This window comes from Rattus norvegicus, chromosome 15 (genome assembly GCF_021556685.1).
Source record: "Rattus norvegicus strain SHRSP/BbbUtx chromosome 15, alternate assembly SHRSP_T2T, whole genome shotgun sequence".
In the NCBI taxonomy this organism is placed as follows: domain Eukaryota; kingdom Metazoa; phylum Chordata; class Mammalia; order Rodentia; family Muridae; genus Rattus; species Rattus norvegicus.
In genome coordinates, this window is record NC_141548.1 from 5,729,726 (window position 1) to 5,743,536 (window position 13,811).

Here is a 13,811-nt window from a genome sequence, read left to right on the forward strand (position 1 = left end):
AAATTGTTAAAATAAACAATGCATTCGTTCCCGTTCCCCAAACTTCTCCGTTTTTTTCCACCAAGGTAAATAGAAATTTAAACCTCAAGTACACCTTCTCTTATGGTTCCATACCTCAGCAGGCTGAAAAATCTGCCAACAGGCCTTGACCTACCTTGAGTATGCCCGCAGGCAGACCTTTTCTTTCTTTCTTTTCCTCTGTTTGAGAGCAGGAGCAAATGACTTTATACAGTGGGCGATTTCCATTATCAACAAACAGAAATTTTCCTAAGTCATTAAAGCTAGAAAGCCAGTCATTGATGGGCTGGTGCGGTAAGATCATTCTAACTAAACTATCCCATGGGGAAAAGTAAAAGAGATAGCCACACCTGTGTTTAGGAAACGAGATGTCCGAAGGTGATTTGAGTACGGGTGCTGAGTGGGAGAGAAGAGGTCATGAATCTAGCTGGAAAAGCCCACCCCACTTTTAGATGTGTTTTCTTTCTTTTCTTTCTTTCTTTTTTTTTTTTTTACTTTTCTTTTTTTTCGGAGCTGGGGACCGAACCCAGGGCCTTGCGCTTCCTAGGCAAGCGCTCTACCACTGAGCCAAATCCCCAGCCCCTAGATGTGTTTTCAAAAGGCATGCAATAGAAATTGAACTGCAATAAAAGTGTGTCAGCAAATGTGCTCTAATGATAGGTGATTAGGTTTTGGGGGCCATATTGACACAGAAACTGGATTAGTGGTAATATCTTGGGAAGTAGCTTGTGTTACAAGGAGAACTTCAGTTATCCCTTGCCTAGACCATCTACTGTCTTCTCTTCTCTTTTTCCTCTTTCACTCTTCTACCTGGGCTGATATAGCAAAAGGCACTTACCAGAGACAAGTCAAAGGAGAATTAAGGTGAAATCTTTAGCCTGTTTTCTTGGAGACACATTGGACTGGAAAGGCTGTGAGGGAACCAGGCGGGAGGAGACTGCAAAGGGCAGAAGGAAGCAGTGACTGCACTGGTCGTGTTTCCCATTCTGTCACAGAAGCATTTTAAGAAAGGAGGGTTCCATTGGCTCAGAGTCGGGAAGCACAGACTCCATCCTAGAAGGGGTGAGTGTAGCCGTGAGAGGTGCAGTTGGTAGAAGTGGACTGGCTGGCAGGATGTGAATGAGACTCTTTCCATGTGGGTGGAGCAGGGAGCAGAAATAGGGAAATTCTAGCTCTTAGCTTCCTCTCTGTGCCATTCAGTGCAGGCACCTGGCCTGAGAGTTATGGTGTTACCACCATTCAGAGTGAGCTTTACGTCGATTCTCTCCCCAAAACCCCTCAGAGCGACATTCAAAGGCCTGCTTCACTAACACACTAGGCAATTTTTACCTTCCTTAAGTTGTCAGTGACCAGCAGCAGAGCAAGGCAAGAAGGTTGCACGGCCATTTAGAGGGAGGAATCAAGGAGTGGTATCCGTGCAAGCCAGAAGAGACCTACAGGAAAGCTGGACATCAAAGAGCCACACACATTCTCTCATGGATTCTCATGGTTTTCCCAGGGTGAGATTCAGATGCATGTGGTAGTTACAGGCATTTCTGACTGAAGCCGGTTTTCCTATGTGACATTAGGAAACAGTTGTAATAAAAGAAAGTTTCAAACACCAACCTGTTCTGACTCTGATGGCCCCAAGTCTGATACTAGGCTGGAATTCTCTTCATAACTTTCGATACTTTTGAAAATAAAGGATAGATAGTATAATGTACTCTAATCCTAAAATACTGTGAAATATGTATTTCATAAATATGCATTACATGATATTCAGTTGAAATTGCTGGGAATTGTACTTTCTTCTATCTATAACTGCTCTGCTCTGGACAGAATTACTAAAGAATATGATGACTTGGGCTGTGTGTGTCTGTGTGTGTCTTTGTGTGTTCTGTGCGTGTGTTTATGTGTGTCTCTGTGTTTCTTTAGGTAGGTATGTGTATTTATGTGTTTATATATTTATGTGAAAATGGAGGCTCTGTCAACTTATGGTATTTTTCACAGTAGCTATTGTCCACCGTGCTTTATGAGATGAAGTGTTCGTTATGGCAGATGGAGTCAGAGAGACTACAGAAAGATCAAAGTATGGGGCTGGGGATTTAGCTCAGTGGAAGAGCGGTTGCCTGGCAACCGCAAAGCCCTGGGTTCGGTCCCCAGCTCCGGGGGTGGGGGGGGGGAGAAAAAGAAAGATCAAGGTATAGAGGAAGGGGCAGGGAAGATATCACAGCAGTTGAAATCACTTATTGTTCTTCCAGAGGATCTGGAATTGGTCCCTGGTAACCATACAAAGACTAACACCAACCTCGATAGGCAAAGCTGTCTCCCAGATTCTGCCCACACTTGACAACCTCGTGATGCATCCACCCATACAAAAGGAAAAACACAGATCTGTGTCTAGTGGCTAATAGTGACATGGTCTATCTAATCTGGAGGGGAGGAGGGTGGCAGCCAGCAGCAGCAGTGGCAGCGACAGGGGCATCCAGAACACTCCAGGCCACCACCGTCCCCACCACCACTTGTATGGGTGGCTTTAAAGAGTTGAGTAAAAACAAGCTGGTAACCAACCATGGTTGAAGGGGGATTTGATCCCTGTGAATGTATTTGCTCTCATGAACGCGCTATGAGAAAATTCATCAATCTGCTCCGGCAGTCCCAGTCCTATTGCACCAACACAGAATGCCTTCGGGAATTGCCAGGGCCCTCAGGCGACAGTGGCATCAGCATCACTGTGATCTTGATGGCCTGGATGGTGATCGCTGTGCTCCTCTTTCTACTGAGGCCTCCTAACCTGAGAGGCTTCAGCCTTCCTGGAAAGCCCTCCAGTCCTCACAGTGGACAGGTCCCGCCAGCCCCTCCTGTGGGCTAACATCCTGGTGTGGGAAAGAGCGATTGTTTGATGCCCTGCACGACCGAACGACTGAAGAGAACATGGCATTACCTGTCTCTCCTTTTCCGTCTGCAGTGTGGATGGTATTGTTTTCATGAGCTTCTAGAAGTTTCACTTGCCAACTGCCTTTGTTTCCTGTGTTGCCACAGTCCTTGTTTACAGTATACCCCAGTAAATGATTTCTTTGAAAAGTCGAGGGCTGTGTTGGTTGGCCTAAGCTTAAACATTCCACTCGTTCTCCCTGGAACCCTGACCATAGCGTCTGTGGTGGTTTCTGGCCCAACTGAAGGAAAATTAAGGTTTCTGCATTTAAGTATTTTAAGTGGTTTGGATAGATTTTAATTCTTTTCATAAGGTATATTCTGGTTGTCTGGTATGAGTGACAGAGCCATGCTGTAGTCACTTTACTGTGGCAGTTTACCTGTGGGTGGCAGTTTTCTGTAGTCCTTGACACTGATACTTTAGATCATTTTCCTTACAAAGTCCAGCTGGCTTATATGGCTAGAATAGGAAAATTGATTTGGTTGTTTACTGATTTTTTTTAATTACCATTACAAATTTCTGATGGTAATACTTTAAATAAACATGATTGATTAATATTTTTAAAAGAGGTAAAACACTCAGAGACCTAGAAAACCATGGATGGGTTCCTCTTTAGTCAACTGGAGCCACAAAAATGTCAGAATCACACAGCCAATCAGAATTCACCTGAAACCAGACACTACAGAAATGGTCTCATTTACATAGAAAGAAGTGGCTGATGGGAAAGGATAAGCAAAGTTGCTCAGCACGACCATGAAAGGACTCTTCACAACTGGGCATAGTGACTCCAAGTGCCAATTTCAGTGCTTGGGATAAAGAAGTAGGTAGATTCCTGTAGGATCAAGGCCACCCTGTTTCACCCAGCAAGTCCATGATGTTTAGTTCTGCCAGATTATACTGAGAGGTCCCGTTTTTTTCCTTTTTTTTTCATACTTTTTACTTGTGTGAGTATATTGTAGCTATCTTCAAACACACCAGAAGAGGGCGTCAGGTCCCATTGCAGATGGCTGTAGGTAGCCATGTGGTTGTTGAGATTTGAACTCAGGATCTCTGGGAGAGCAGTTGGTACTCTTAATCCCTGAACCATCTCTCCAACCCCTGACAGATCCTGTGACAACATACTGACTAAAACTCTTTATACATTCCTTCAAAGGGTTAATATTTCCAGGCTTGAGTGACAATGGTGCATTATAACTTAGATGAAGTATATCATAAGTGACACTGGTCTCAGATATTGAAGTGGTGAGTAAACGATCAGAAATAGAAAGACGCCGCAGGCCACTGGATATCTATGCAGGATAGCAATAGATGTAGTTGCACTTTTTACATAAAACACACAGAGCTTTCCAAACCTATTTACTTTTATTTTAGTTTGTTTAAGATTTATGACGTATACAGCATTCTGCCTGCATGCATGCTTACAGGCCAGAAGAGGGCGCCAGATCTCACTATAGATGGTTGTGAGCCACTGTGTGGTTACTGGGAATTGAACTCCAGACCTCTGGAACAGTAGCCAGTATTAACTGTGGAACCACCTCTCCGGCACCATTACGTCTATTCTAATCTGCCTGGTGTCTCCAGTAATTTTCTTATGAATGTTCTCTTGGCATGATAAAGTTTGGTCTTACCCTGTGCGCTCAGAAGGGACACACATCTGCAATGACATGTTTATTTGGGGTTTTGTATTTGTAATCCAAGATCTTTTTGTTTGTATTTAGCATGGAACTATCTATGTAAACAAGGATGTTCTACTCCCTGCCTCTGCCCTCCTGCTTGAACTCTTGAAGTAACAGTGGACCACCACCATGAAAGGCACTTTCTTCTTTGTGTCCTAAATCCACAAACAAGCAATTATGTTTGTTACTAGGGCATACTAGGGCATTATGAAATATGCTATCACCTTAGATGGTTCATGACATGGCGTATAGATTAACAACTTGTAGCTGGGTATTTCGAGGCATTGTTCCATTGGACTAGACAGAAGACTCTGGCATGAATTTTCTACACTTGATCTTAGCCAAAAGGCTGAGAAGCGATGAATTTTCTAATGGCGTTACGTGCCCTATCATTTTTCTGAAAGTCCTTTGGACTTATGCCAGAGTGAGGGATGTGCACGAATCTCAGTGGAAATTAAGTGTCCGTTTCCTTTAAGGCTGAGGTTGGGTTTCTTTTGAGAGTGGAGTGCTTGTGACTGGGATGATTCAGGAATCCTCCAGCCAAGGCAACTGTGGGAGAAGACATCCCTCAGGTGCACTGAATTCTCACTTCCACAAGGTGGCAGCCCATACCTAGCAATCCATATCCACATTTCTTCAGGACAAACACATAAGGGCCATTTGGCTAGAAGGGGTCAGAACAACACCACTCTTCTGTTCCCCTTTTATTGAGCAGTAAGTGGTGATCGCCCTTAGAGACAGCAGACTGCTGTGGTCAGAATGGAGGAAGGTGATAATTTAAGGCCTGTCACTGTAGGAATGAAAAGTTGACATTTTTATCTGCAGATAGTATAATAACATTTATGAAACATTTATGAAAATCCAAGGATATAATCATTAAGGAAAAATTTCAAGCTGCTTGCCCATTAATTATTATATATCAATTGTATAAAAAAATCAAAGAAAAGCTATTGCTAAGGAGTACTGATCAAAAAGACTGCATATTTTTATTTTTTCATTTTAATTTGGTTTCAAACAGTGTGTGTGTGTTCCTACATTTTAAACTGATGTGAACAAAGAGCAACTGTCCAGAGGGATAAAAAGAAATGATAGAAGAGGTGAGGAAAGGAAGGACAATGGTATTGAGAGGCAGAGATAGGCACAATATATGGTATATACATATATGAAAATTAGACACACACACACACACACACACACACACGTGCAATAGCAGCAAGGTACTCAGCAGGTAAAGAACTTGCTGCACTAGTGTGATTATCTGAGTTCAATACCTGGGACCCATGGTAGAAACATGAACTGAAAATTGTAGCATGTATGTGCACAGACACACACACATATCCACTGACAAAGAAAGCTTTGAAAATTATAAGCATTTGACTTTAGAGGCAGAAGGATCAGGAGTTGGAAATGAGGTCACCCCAACATTCACTCACCTCAGAAAACCCAAGAACCGAGATTGAGCTAAGCTAATGAGTCCGATTAAAGTGAGGCAAATGTAAGAAAAAAGAATTTTAATGTGCAAGTATGCATGGCATAAACCACAACAAATATTAGGTTAGAAATATCAAATTGCGGGCTGGAGAGATGGCTTAGTGGTTAAGAGCACTGACTGCTCTTCCAGAGGTCCTGAGTTCAAATCCCAGCAACTACATGGTGGCTCACAACCACCTGTAATGAGTTCTGATGCCCTTTCTGGTGTGTCTGCAGACAGCTACAGTGCACTTATAATAAATAAATGTTAAAAAAAATGGCTGGAGAGATGGCTCAGAGGTTAAGAGCACTGTCTGCTCTTCCAGAGGTCCTGAGTTCAATTCCCAGCAACCACATGGTGGCTTTCAACCATCTATAATCAGGTCTGGTGCCCTCTTCTGGCCTGCAGGTGCATACATGCAGGCAGAAAGCTGTATGATATATACATAATAAATAAATAAATAAATAAATAAATAAATAAATAAATAAATAAATAAATGTTAAAAAATATCAAATTGCTGGTCCTTTATATTAGTTGAAAGAAAGAAAGTAACAAAGAAGCAAAAAAGAGAGAGAAAAAAGAAACTAAACGACAAACTTATGAAGGGAGGTAGAAGCCATCAAAATGAGGGCAGGGAGTGAAAGAAAATGGGCGGGGTGCCATGCTTGAAGGAGGAAAAGACTCTCTGGTCTGATGAAGCTGACAAAGGTGGTGCCTGCAGGTCCTTCACAGGCGCTTTGACCCTGCCGGCTCAGCTTAGGCACAGTTGTTTGTCCTCTTGGATCCTGTGCGGATTCCAGGTAAGGCGGGCAGTGGGAGAGCCAGGTCTCCAGCTAACTGGCTAAGCTGCTGTGCTTCAGAGCACAGGGTGCCTTGTTGCAGCTTGAGCAGGAGCTCCTGAGTCTGCACAGCCGCTGCACAATGTTTCCACCACACTCCTGCTTTCCTCCCCTGTGAAATCCCCTCTGGAGTCATGTTTGCTGCTTGCTGTGTACTGAACTGCTGCCAAAGAAAAACAAGCTCGTTCCTGAAGAACTATTGCTGAACAGGTCCTCTTCCCCCATATCCTAATAACTTTTCTCTTCCATTACCTATGATGTGGGCTACTTATTAAAAGTAGTTTGCAAAAAACTTTGCCTCCATCCTGCTGTAGTAGAAATAAGAAAAAAGCAAGCAGGTCCTTTTGTAGAAAATACTTTATCAGAGGTCTTAAGCTCCTCAGGCTTCCTCAAAGAAGCTCGGAAGGCAATTTTAGGAAGTATCTAATAATATTGCATGTGATAAAAGAAGAGAGGCACTTGGGTCAACTAAAATCCAACTTTATTAGTCTGGTCTCTTAGTCTTCAGTGCATCTATCCAGGCTCTTCTGGCTTTTAGAGTCTCTAGCGAGAAGTGATGTGTAATTCTCATGGGAGGACTGACTGTGTATGTTACCAGTACTTTTACCCTTGCAGCTTTTATTACACTTTATTTGTTCTCCATGTTTCCTGTCTTAGGTAATATATGCCCAGGGGAATTTCTTCGCGACTCCAGTCTGTTTCATACTGTGTGCTCCTTTTACTTTGATAAGACTCTTGCTTAAGTTAAGGACATTTTCTTCTATGATTTCGGTTGAGAATGGTTTTTTTTTCTTGTTTTTGGTTTTTATTTTTGTTTTTTTTTTGTCTTATTTGCCTTTGACCCAAGTTTATTTTCATCCTTCCTTCAGACACACCAGAAGAGGGCATCAAATCTCTTTACAGATGGTTGTGAGCCACCATGTGGTTGCTGGGAATTGAACTCAGGACCTCCGGAAGAGTAGTCGGGTGCTCTTAACCGCTGAGCCATCTCTCCAGCCCATATTTTCATCCTTCCTATATACTTTATTGTCTTTATCATTTTATTATTATATTTGTTATTTAGCAGAAAAATCCTACTTCTTGCATGTTTTCTCCCAGGATTCTCTTCCTTCCTTCCTTCCTTCCTTCCTTCCTTCCTTCCTTCCTTCCTTCCTTCCTTCTTTCCTTCCTTCCTTCCTTTACTTTTCCTTTATTCCTTTCCCCCTCCACTCTTTTCCTCCCTTTGGATTTAAGATTTCCTCTATCTACGTATCCATTCCTTCTATCATCTCTTCAATGCCTGAGGTTCTCTATTCCATCTGTTGGAGTCTGTTATTAAGGTCTGCCTCTGAGAGACTATTTGAGTTCCTACATTTTACTCATCCACATCTCTCCCTTTATGTTTCCTTCATTCATTTCCTTCCACAGTTAGTGTTTTCACAGATTTCTTTATTTTTCTCTTTAAAGACCTCTATGATATGTGCAAATGCTGTTTTACAATCTTTTTTTATTCTTGTTCTTCAGTCATGTTGACATATTCAGGGCCTTCTGTGATAGTGTTGATGGTTCTAATAAAGATTTTAATGTCATGGCTGTTACTGGTTGTGTTTCTATGCTGGTCTGTAGGTATCTGGGCTTGGGAAGATTGTAATTCTAGGTGCTAGATCTGGTTTTGTGTGGTAGAAAGTATTTGATCTCAACCATGGATTTCTGCCCATACTTTGTCCATTTAGTTTCTGGATAAAAGGTGCACACAAGCTTTATGTTTATGATAATCCATAATCAGGACAGGAACTGAGCAGATAGCTATCCTCTGTACTATTATGCATATTTCTCCAAAAGTTCCATTGTGTAATTTGCCATGGTTTTGTCTGAGCTGCTTTTCACTCCAATTAGCCCACTCACAAGGTTAATTATTTACAGACTCTTACCTCATGGTGGCTTCTCCTCTATTTACGTTCTTCTTTCTACCCCTGTCTGTCATGGTCTCCCCCCACCCCCAAGCTGGAATCACCAGGGAACACCTGTCTTAATTCTGCACAGCTTTTGACTATAGGCATTTTTATTTACAATTCAGAAATAACTTGTTGGCAAGGCCACATAAGAGTATGCATTGGTGTTTTCTTTCTTTCGTTTGTTGTTGTTGCTATTTTTAATTTGTCTTTGTCTGTTTGGTTGGTTGGTTGGTTTTTTTTTTTTAAGATTTATTTATTTATTTATTTATTTTTATTTAGAGAATACTTTATTAGTTTTTGTAATCAAACCCACGTATATAAGACCTTACATATTTAATACAGTGTGTTACCCCTGTACAAATGGAAAAAACTTAAGTTCAACATTTCTAGACCAATATGGCTGTTAATTTCTGTACAGTGCCAACTCAACACAGTAAACGGGGATACTTTTTTCGAAAGTTGACAGCACAGGTAAAGTTTCAAAAAAATCAAATTATATATCTGTATATATATATTTATATTTATATAAAAAGACCAATAATAGCAGTGTGTTATGCATCAACAGCAGCAACAGCTTTTCCAGGTTCTGCAGTCATCTGAACAAAACTGTAGAGACATCCAGCACACTCCATTAAAAAAAAAAAAAGTAAAAAAACAAAACCCGAGAAAACAGCACAGTTCTGTTACTCTTGTGGTACCTGGCACCATTTTTTTTTAAATTAGCTTCTCAATCATCATCTGGAAAGAAAACATTCTGAGCAACATCATTAAAAACAGCTCTGATAAAGCACGGTCACTACTACGTATCATAAAGCAGGTACAAGCTATTTTACATCCACAGAGGTATGATACAGTACTGTCCTACATCTATAATACTAGAGGATACAATTTAAAAGGCATTATTTGAGACTTGATTCTACTTTTCCAGCAGAGGGCCCAAAGGATGGTGTGACACAGCTTTGTAAAGAAACATACTCTAGACAGGATTTCCTTTCACTAGTGGCACACTTCTAAGGATTCATTCTCTCCATGAATGTCAGCTAAAACCGTTATTAAAAAAATGAAATATCCCTAGAACAAAACCGTATAACCACCGGATTCACATGAAGATGACCTAGTGGAGACAAGCTGGACCTCACCTTACCAACAAGCTATCAAATCTGTTATGTTTAAACAGTGAGACCTCCAAGGAAGGAGATGCCAAGTAGTGCTTCAAAGCTTCGGACCACAATCAAACACAGCATCCTTTTCAACAGAAGCAGAAGCTCATCTGAATATGCTCATGGATGCTGACATCAACATTTAATCATCTCCTCACTCATCCAGGAAGAGGGGGAGATCAGTTACTACTGTACTTTAATGTGTTCAACCAAATCACCATATTACAAAAATAGCAAGCTGCCATAATAAAAAATAAGGCTCCTCTATCCAGCACCAGATAGCATCATTTTACTTTCAAGCCTAGAAATTGCACACTTGTATATAAACCAACCGAAGATGAGGATTGAGAGTTCATCTTGGTGGATTTTTCCTTTGATGAATATGAAGTGTCCTTCCTTATCTTTTTTGATGACTTTTAATTGAAAATTGATTTTATTTGATATTAGAATGGCTACTCCAGCTTGCTTCTTCTGACCATTTGCTTGGAAAGTTGTTTTCCAGCCTTTCACTCTGAGGTAGTGTCTGTCTTTGTCTCTGAGGTGTGTTTCCTGTAGGCAGCAGAATGCAGGGTCCTCATTGCGTATCCAGTTTGTTAATCTATGTCTTTTTATTGGGGAGTTGAGGCCATTGATATTGAGAGATATTAAGGAATAGTGATTATTGCTTCCTGTTATATTCATATTTGGATGTGAGGTTATGTTTGTGTGCTTTCATTCTCCTTGTTTTGTTGCCAAGACGATTAGTTTCTTGCTTCTTCTAGGGTATAGCTTGCCTCCTTATGTTGGGCTTTACCCTTTATTATCCTTTGTAGTGCTGGATTTGTAGAAAGATATTGTGTAAATTTGGTTTTGTCATGGAATATCTTGGTTTCTCCATCTATGTTAATTGAGAGTTTTGCAGGATACAGTAACCTGGGCTGGCATTTGTGTTCTCTTAGGGTCTGTATGACATCTGTCCAGGATCTTCTGGCCTTCATAGTTTCTGGCGAAAAGTCTGGTGTGATTCTGATAGGTCTGCCTTTATATGTTACTTGACCTTTTTCCCTTACTGCTTTTAATATTCTTTCTTTATTTTGTGCGTTTGGTGTTTTGACAATTATGTGACGGGAGGTGTTTCTTTTCTGGTCCAATCTATTTGGAGTTCTGTAGGCTTCTTGTATGCCTATGGGTATCTCTTTTTTTAGGTTAGGGAAGTTTTCTTCTATGATTTTGTTGAAGATATTTACTGGTCCTTTGAGCTGGGAGTCTTCACTCTCTTCTATACCTATTATCCTTAGGTTTGATCTTCTCATTGAGTCCTGGATTTCCTGTATGTTTTGGACCAGTAGCTTTTTCTGCTTTACATTATCTTTGACAGTTGAGTCAATGATTTCTATGGAATCTTCTGCTCCCGAGATTCTCTCTTCCATCTCTTGTATTCTGTTGGTGAAGCTTGTATCTACAGCTCCTTGTCTTTTCTTTTGATTTTCTATGTCCAGGGTTGTTTCCATGTGTTCTTTCTTGATTGCTTCTATTTCCATTTTTAATTCCTTCAACTGTTTGATTGTGTTTTCCTGGAATTCTTTCAGGGATTTTTGCGATTCCTCTCTGTAGGCTTCTACTTGTTCTCTAAGGGAGTTCTTTATGTCTTTCTTGAAGTCCTCCAGCATCATGATCAAATATGATTTTGAAACTAGATCTTGCTTTTCTGGTGTGTTTGGATATTCAGTGTTTGCTTTGGTGGGAGAATTGGGCTCCGATGATGCCATGTCGTCTTGGTTTCTGTTGCTTGGGTTCCTGCGCTTGCCTCTCGCCATCAGATTATCTCTAGTGTTACTTTGTTCTGCTATTTCTGACCGTGGCTAGACTGTCCTATAAGCCTGTGTGTCAGGAGTGCTGTAGACCTGTTTTCCTGTTTTCTTTCAGCCAGTTATGGGGACAGAGTGTTCTGCTTTCGGGCGTGTAGTTTTTCCTCTCTACAGGTCTTCAGCTGTTCCTGTGGGCCTGTGTCTTGAGTTCACCAGGCAGGTTTCTTGCAGGGGAAAAGTTGGTCCTACCTGTGGTTCCAAGGCTCAAGTTTGCTCGTGGGGTACTGCCTAAGTCCTCTCCGCGGCGGCAGCAACCGGGAAGATCTGCGCCGCTCTTTCTGGGAGCCTCCGTGCACCAGGGTTCCAGATGGCGTTTGGTGTTTTCCTCTGGCGTCTGGATGTGCACAGAGTGCAGTCTCTTCTGGTTTCCCAGGCGTGTCCGCCTCTCTGAAGGTTTAGCTCTCCCTCCCACGGGGTTTGGGTGCAGAGAACTGTTTATCCGGTCTGTTTCCTTCAGGTTCTGGCGGTGTCTCAGGCGCAGGGATCCTGCCGCTCCTGGGCCCTCCCCTACGGGAACCCAGAGGCCTTATACAGTTGCCTCTTGGGCCAGGGATGTGGGCAGGGGTGGGCAGTGTTGGTGGTCTCCTCCGCTCTGCAGCCTCAGGAGTGCCCACCTGATCAGGCGGTGAGGTCTCTCTCCCACGGGGTTTGGGAGCAGAGAGCTGCTGCGGGCCGGGATCCGCGGGTGTGGGACTTCCAGGTTGGTTGGTTTTTGAGACAGTGTTTCACTACTGTATTAGCATTTTCAAAAGCCAGTTGCTTGATTAAGATATCTGGGGTCAGAGAAAGGCCTGAATGTTAGTATTCTGCTAGCAGCCTTCTGATGAAGATGTAGAACTCACAACTCCCACTACACCACACCTGCTTAGAGGGTGACATGCCCCCACCTTAAAGATATTGGACTAAACATCTTAACCTGTAAGCCAGCTGCAATTAAATGTTGTCCTTTATAAGACTTTCACTGGTCATGCTATATGTTCACAGCAGTAAAACCCTAACTTCACCAACCTCTGAAGGATCATTTCCCCAATGTAGGGGACTGCCAGGGTGTTGAGACAGGCATGAAGATCTGAGTTCAAGGTCAATCTACACAGGAAGATCCAGGACAGGCAAGCTGAGGCAGGGAAGGAGTGGAAAACAGGAAGCTAGTGATAATGGAATAAAGTGAGGTGAGCAATTCCAGCACCTCCGAGCAGCAGAAGTCAGCAGCTTTGCCCACAAAGCCCTGATGTAGTGTACAGAATAGAAGGGACTACTGGACAATTGGTGCTGGTTCACTGGAACTAAGAAATTAGTGGTGATTAAAATGAGACCAGGATCAAAGTGGTAAAATCTTACGGGGAGTGCTTTTTGAGAGCACAAAGAAGCTGTGTTATAGAAAGAGCCAAGGCTGAAGCTGGTGCTACAGCTCTCCTTGGTAAAGTCTAACAGTCACTCAGTTGGTACTGGTTTTGAAGACATGAAATGGTCATGAAGAGGAGGTGAGGCTTGACACTGTGAGATGCCATGGAAGGCCATTAGTGAAGGTGATGACTCCATTTTTCTTGATGGCCCAGGACTTCAGAGGTCATGCAAAGAATCTGGGACTGGGCACCACGAAAAGAGCCTATGTAAGGCTCTGGTGAAGCTTAGTTGCAGTGAAAGACCCCAGTACATTGGGAATTCCAGTGCCACTGGATGATCACCAAGAACAGAAGCATCAGTGGTATGGATCAACCAGAGGTTAGAGTGCTACAGAGGGCAGAGCTGGAGACGTGACCCCAACTCTTCGGAGGAGCCCAGATCATGTGTGGGTCCCAGATATTGAGGGAAGAAGCTGGAACATTGAAGTCGCCTTGGAGACATACAGATGTTTGAGATGCCAGAGCCATGGACTCTCTACTGAGGAAAGCTGCTAACAGGGAGTGCAAACAGCACAGCAGGAAACTTTTCTTGCAACCAACAAAGATCAA

The 13,811-nt window shown here is 42.4% G+C and overlaps 2 protein-coding genes and 1 pseudogene across 2 annotated transcripts in view; 1 reads left to right on the forward strand and 2 right to left on the reverse strand.

Moving 5' to 3' along the window:
• LOC148000713 (uncharacterized) overlaps positions 1-13,811 on the reverse strand; it is a 99,154-nt gene that overhangs the window by 68,015 nt on the left and 17,328 nt on the right. The window lies entirely within an intron of this gene.
• The window catches only part of LOC148000714 (disks large homolog 5-like), a 122,379-nt gene that overhangs the window by 49,450 nt on the left and 59,118 nt on the right, over positions 1-13,811 (reverse strand). The gene's annotated exons all lie outside the window — the stretch shown is intronic.
• LOC148000717 (small integral membrane protein 14 pseudogene) lies at positions 2,570-2,869 on the forward strand (annotated as a pseudogene).